Source organism: Limulus polyphemus, unplaced genomic scaffold (assembly GCF_000517525.1).
Source record: "Limulus polyphemus unplaced genomic scaffold, Limulus_polyphemus-2.1.2 Scaffold2192, whole genome shotgun sequence".
In the NCBI taxonomy this organism is placed as follows: Eukaryota; Metazoa; Arthropoda; class Merostomata; order Xiphosura; family Limulidae; genus Limulus; species Limulus polyphemus.
The window spans coordinates 193,156-200,417 of record NW_013667802.1 but is presented as its reverse complement, the minus strand read 5'-3'; positions in this window follow the sequence as shown (position 1 = coordinate 200,417).

The following is a 7,262-nucleotide window of genomic DNA, read 5'->3' as shown; positions in this document are numbered from 1 at the left end:
GCACCCTGCTTGGGAGAAGGTGTCTAGTCTAAGCCCTGTGACAAAGCACTATTGGGCACAATGGGACCAGTTAAAGCTTGAAGGTGGTATTCTTGTCCGGAGTATCGGTAAAGTTGTATTCGGAAAGAATAAACCAGTTTTATTTAAGAAAGGACTTGTGTCGCTAAAGTTTCGTTGGAACGAATTTACGGAAAATTGATTAACGAACGAACGGAGACGTAGCAATACTTTAACAGTTATAGTACTTTTGTCACTTGTTTAGAATCCCAACAACCCATTATCATATATTATGCAAGAGTATGTGATCATGACACCTCCAATTTGGAAGTAAATTTGCGATTGGGTGACAGTATAAATACCCTTCCGTAAAATTCCTGTAGATTTGCCAGAGGGGTGAGGCACCCTGGTGTGTTCCTTAGGATCCATGGTAATAGATAAATGACACCACCCTTTTATAGCAAGCCGTGTACATTGGACCCCAAAATGGGTCTTGGCTTGCTGGGTATAACATGACGTGTTATTTGTTTAAAGTTTATTGTATGTACAGTTGTTTTTTGTTTACCAGTTGAATGCTCACCCTTATTAGTTTGAATCCACACATTTATCGATCGATAATACTCGCTATTAGTAGTATTCATTGTATTGGTGCGTCAGCGAGGTCACGTGACTCGTTCTCTCGAACCTTCGGGAATAGTCGGGAGATTACTAGATATAGGGTAGTCTGGTATATATATAAGAGGGTGACAACGTGACGGGACAATGTGTGTGTAGACAGTGAGTAATTGATCTGCAGTCAGAGAGTATTATTGAGCACGTTCGTTGTTATAGCGTTTGTTTTAGCGCGATTGTTGAAATTAAGTGTATCGTAAAGTTATATTCGGAAAGAATAAACCAGTTTTATTAAGTAAGGACTTGTGTCGCTAAAGATTCGTCGGAACAAATTTACGGGAAATTAATTAACAAACGAAGACGTAACAGTATTCAAAATGGCTGTTTCGACTATTCAGATGTCTCTATAATCCGAATATACTAGTTCATTACAAATTTGTTCGGATTAATGAGACTTCACCGTTGTTAACTTTGACAATAACAAAGGAACAAGGGCAACCAGAAACAGGATCAACTTAATGATTATCTTGACTATGTATTAGGTGAAAACCTGAGCATATACAAAACAAAGAATAGATTCAAAATAAATATTGATACAACAGGAGGAAGAAACTTATGAGATATTCATACACACCCATACCCTCATCTGCATAAGCAGTAACCTCTTTAAAGAATCCCTAAAGATGAGTAAGTCTAGATTTTTTTCCCTTGTAAAGCCATGTTGACTATCAAACTAAATTATAAACTCTGTTTGGAAAACATTTTTCATCAGACATTCAAAAATTTTTTCTACCAACTTAACACTTATAGCACGTTATGCCATGTGATAACTTCTAGTTCTACTTTAGATTGTTACGATGAACATCTAGTAGTAGTCTCAGTAATAGTAATAGAAACGATATATTTCTTATTCAAAACTGAGACGCAAAAAAAAGTGTGTAAGTTGAAAACAAAATAGTGTAATAAGTTATCAGAAATTTCAGAAATAAATTTATACTCACTATCGATTTACGATATTCATGACTTCAATTCAAACGACCTTGATTATACCTTTTTTTTTAGCCGCTGTGTTATTAATATTATTAACAGCTACAACAAGCTATTCGGTTTTAACCGCCACTGAATACATTTCATGTCAGTCGATAAAAATTAATTGCCAATGATATGGGCCTTCTAAATAATTTAAACTAAACTACATCACATGAAACATTTTGTTTTTATAAATTGGAAGGTTGCGTCTCCCACATCACTTTATTGGTACATTTCAGTTGTCCTCACAATACACCTAGTGTCGTCTTCGATATCACACATGAATAATACATTCAAGTGAATCCACATTCTGTTATTAAAATTTTGCATTTTGTGACTCCAGAACACCTTGTCAACACAATTAGCTGTAACTATATATATTCCATCTTATTTCAGATATTATTGTTGTATATTCCTTTCAACAAGCCGACCTATCCCTCACACTTACAGAGGATATTTTTTAAGAAGCCTTTTAATTTTATGTGGCACCTTGATTGTTTGAGATGTACATAATGAGCTATCTGTATTGTGCCAATCACAGGTATCGAAACCTGGTTTTTAGCATTAGAAGCCTTCAGACTTACTGCTGTACCAGTGGGGGCATGGCACATTGTAAAATACTTTTTCAAAAGCCAAAGTAGAGGGTTGATCTAAATGGAGTTCAATCAGGCTAGATTAATGTCACAAGTGGGATATCTCGGGGAAGGGACATTTGCTCAGTGACTTAGATGATGGAATGGAGAATAAATTACTTAAATTTGCTGATGATATTAAGGTTTTGGGTATTGCTAGTTGTGAGGAGAAATGCTGCTGCTTTATAAAATAATTTAAATTATTTGGTTTCTTTGGTGAATAAATGGCAGATGGCTTTTAATTACAACAAATGCAGAGTAATGCATGTGGGTTATAATTTAAATCATAAATATAATTTTGATAAACGTACTGTTATGGGTGAAAAGAATCTTGGTGTTTTAGTTGATCAGTCTCTCTTAAGACATGCAAGCAGTTATAATATCATTGTGTAGATTAATGATTAAGCCACATTTGAGTATTGTGTTCACTTTTAGGCTCTTTATCTTTGGAAGGACATTAAATTGTTGGAAAGGGCTACTAGGATAATACCCGAGATGGAAAGGTTATATGAGGACAGGTTAAGACCTCTGAAATTGTTTTCTCAAGAGAATAGTTAGAGAAGATCTGATTGAGGTGTTTTAATGTTGTTAATGGAATTGAGTGTCAATACATCATTAACCTTTTGTACTAAATAGAGAGAATGGTATGACATGGAGACAGAAATATAAGTTTGGGCAGGTCACCTTCAGCTAAGACAGTGTTATTTATCTAACAACAGGGTGGTTGGCCTTTGTGTGCATATATAGTAAACTCAAGGGAGCTTAAAGAAAGGCTTGATAAATATTTAAATGATCAGGGCTGGATTTGAGTGTTTTAATTTAATGAATGGAACAGCCTAGATGGAAAGCAAGAGAATGTTTTTAAATTTTATGTTATGCATAACATTTCACTGTATTTTATAACATCACCAGAAACAGAGCATAATTTTATGTACCAGAGTGGTAATGTAAAAAAAGTAGAAATATTTGTTATAATATTTGGTGAAGGTTTTCCTAAACACACATTATTTGTTTATTTATCATTTCATCATACTCCCTTTCCATGTTTCCTCATCTAATGTTAGTACTGTCTAACTTTACCAGTTGTAGGATTTGTTAAACTGTATCAGCAATTGACTCTTATATTTGTGGCTAATCTGACAGGCAGCACCAGTGAATGACATATTAAATAATATGTCTTTTAAGGCTAGCATCCAAATCATACCCAGTATTTCCTATATTTACATTAGTCATCTACATTGATACTGAGCAAGAAGTCTGGTACAGATTCAGCTTTTAATACTCTTGGGATGGAAAAATCTATCTTTTTTTTCTTCTCTATTTTCAGTGGAACATAATACAAAATGTTATTTGTAAGCCTTCTTAACTGTGTATATCAGCTTCTAAATATGAATTTCAAAAAATAAGATTTAGCTCAACTTAAGACTAAGTTTTTGCTCTATTCATTTGACATTCCCTAGACCAGCAGTTTTCAAACTTTAGTAGCCCAAGGACCCCTTTTAATTAAAATTTTTTTTCTCGGACTCCCAAACCTATCAAATATTGTTTATTTAGAAAAAAAAATCCATGTATGTGAAAAGCTGCATTCCAAAATTATATGTTTTAATTCATATAGAATTTCGAGTTTTTTGCAAAAATATTTTTTTATTATATGAATCATATCTTTATTAAATATAGGATATGAATTGAGGACCCCACTTTGAGAACACTGTCCTAGACTAATGACAGCATTTCTTCAACGGGAAAATGTCAAATATACCTGTATACTTACAATTTTTGTGCATTGGTTTTCCTTGCCTAGATGATAAGTTAGCTCACAATACAGACTAGCTTTGCTTTTATGCATGTTTATTTTTTTAATCTATTGCAATGTAGTTCAGTTAAAAAATGAAAATTAAAAAAATGCAAACTAAAAGTCTGAATTTAGATATGATATCTTGCCTCCTCTCACAAAATAGTTTTTCTCAAGTAGTAGTGTCCTCTATTAGCATACATATTCAATGCTCTGCCACTAGCCTTCCATCTCCCTCTTCTACATATCCACATGCAAATGATCATGCAGTAGCTCTCCACCAATAGGAGTGCAACACAACTCTTGACCACGTATATTTTGTTTTTTTTGAAAATCCGCACTGTCCATTCTGTGACTATGCTTGATGTCGGTTACATTGTAGCTCTTCCTACCATGGACTTGATGTATAATTCCAGATTGTGTGTGTCTCCATTTTATTTTTATATATGCCTAAACAATTATGTTGCAGGATTGAGTTATGCACACCGTAGAGATGGGGTGTTCCATAGAACTGCTAATAGTGGACTAACATGAGTAAAGCTGTCAGAAATTTTTGCTCATCTCTGATGCTCCATGGTGTTGAGACTCTTCCTACCACAGACCTAATATCAATTCCAGATAGTGCTAGGTTTTGGTTGATCAGACTCTGTCGATGTGGTAGCTTTGCTTTTCAAAATAGGGTATACAGGTCACCTGTTGCACTGTCTTCGGTGATGCGATTCTCTGGATTCTCCATCATGTTTTTCCCTCCTTTCTCCTAGTGGAGTATGGGAGACCTTACAACTTACTAGTTTCTAGCTGCTGGGGTTTTGGACCATGGAGGCCTGTTCTCCTGAGTAATGAATCATACCACTCAGTTGAGAGTAGGGTGGTGGCATTCTGCAAGTGTCTATGGCATATAGCACTTCCTACCATGGACCTGATGTACAATGCCAGATGCCACCAGGTTTCGATTGTAGAACTACACTGTATTACTGTCACTATATCTGACTGATTGCTTTTTCCTTCTGTGGCATTCCCCCTTCCTACCATCCTTTGGAGGTACATTCCCAGTGGGTCCAGTGTTGGTTAGAGATGGTCCAGCTAAGTAAGTCCTCACTTGTGTGCTGGCTGGTATCCCTCCTCCTACCACAGACTGGATGACAAATGCCCACTGCCACCAGGTTTTGGACAGGAGATGTACCCCAGGTTTGCGGTCCCTCTTCCTATTGTCTGCTGGATGTTGGTTCCTGGTGGATCTGGTGTTGGTTGTAGCTGGGCACAGCACATTTTCCCACTTGTGCATGGTCAGGTATTCTCCTCTTACCACAGACAGGAAGTGCCATACCCATTGCTGCCAGGTTTTGGATTGGAGATGTCCTTCCACAGGGGCTTTCCACCTTCTTACCATCCAATGAATGTCAGTTCCTGGTGGATCTGGTGTTGGTTGTGTTGGAAATGCATGCAAGTGGAGACGTATTTTGGTGCAGAAGCTTGTCTTCCCTACCAATTCCCGTTTCGAGGTGAAAAGATAGGTGATCCTCTATCTACCGTGGGTCCGATGTACCATTCCAGTTACTAAGGTCAGAGTACCAATACAATCTGTTGTGCCCTAGCCGCTCAATACCCAGGGGCCCCATTAATCAGTCATACATATCCTGGAATTTATTCATATTTTTCTGCCTTTTATGTTCGCAACACAGTCATAAAAGAGCAATGAGTGTATCTGGATTAGATGTGGTGTGGTCTTCCACTGTGGTGTGATGTTTTCTCTTTTGGTTCCACACCTCCTGGTCTCTCTTTGGGCACTTCCTAAAGGTGGTTAATTTTTTCTCCAGCCCTCCACCAGTTCAATGTGGGAGTTAGCTATTTTGTGAGTGGAGGTAAAATATCATATTGGAAGTTAGCATTTTTCTACACTGAAAATGTATTTATGATAGATACCTACCTCCCAACCTCCCCACTTCTGGTGATATATGGTGTAGTTATTCTGACCAATCTCTTTAAGTGATTAACGAGTGGGAATGTAAAAAGGGTGCTGGTTACAATAGGAGATGTGTTGTGCTCCTGTTGGTGGAGAACTGCTGTATGATCACTTACATGTAGATATGCAGAAGAGAGAGGTGGAAGGCTAGTGGTGGAGTTTTGAAAATTTGCACCAATAGAGTACTAATCGAGAAAAGTTATTTTGTGAGGGAGGTAAGTATATATCAGAAATTCATTTTCAGTATAGAAAAAAATGCTAACTTCTGAGCTAGATGATCATTGTAAATATATAAGATGTTGGGTGTGATTTTTATACTAGTTCAAACTGTGCCAATGCTTTACAACTACTTATGACTTTTTCTCACTTATAGCTCACTAGACCTCTGTAACAGTCTATACAGGAGAGCATACTAGGCATGATTTTCTAATTGGGGTTGAACAGAAGTGGGAAAGTAGTAGGGTAGAGTAGAACTATGGGTCTTTTACTTAGAACGTGGTAGAATAAAACGAATGTTAGGTGCAAAGTTACACCCAGTGCCCCAAGCATTAACAATGGAAATATACTATATATAGACCATATAATATGGTCATTAAGGTTAAAACTTAAAAACAGTAATCATATTTCACCAGTTTCAGGTTTGAGAATAATCTTATGATCAGTGTTATATAATATAAATTCTTTAAATTGACTTTTTCAGAATGAACCTTCCTACCAAAAATATAGGGCCCCTAAAGTGTGTTTTGCTTTATTACAGTCATCTTGTAATGTATATCACACATACATTACTTCAAAACTCAGTTACTGGAGTTACATAAATATAACAATAATGATTCTTTCCCAGATACTCCCCATTTCAACTTTTGTAACCACATCATAAAAACGTAATGTGCCTTATCTGGGAAATAGTAGAGAAAGACCAGTTTGCTTTATACAGTGCATATAGACTTCAGATATAGCACACTTGGGTAAAAGTTTATATAGGAGCAAACTCATTCTATGGGCACTAAATTTTTTAAAATTATTTCAGTAGCTCAAGGTCACTTAGTTAAAAAGAATATGGTAGGGAAGAGATTGAATAAATGTATATATATTGTTGCGTCAGCGAGATCACGTGACTTATGGCACGCCACCTATTTTCTAGAAGTATCTTGTTCCTTCGTGAATGCCCTAGCATTTACTAGATATATGTTTTTCTGGTATATAAATAGGACGCTCACAGCGTGACGGGAGAATG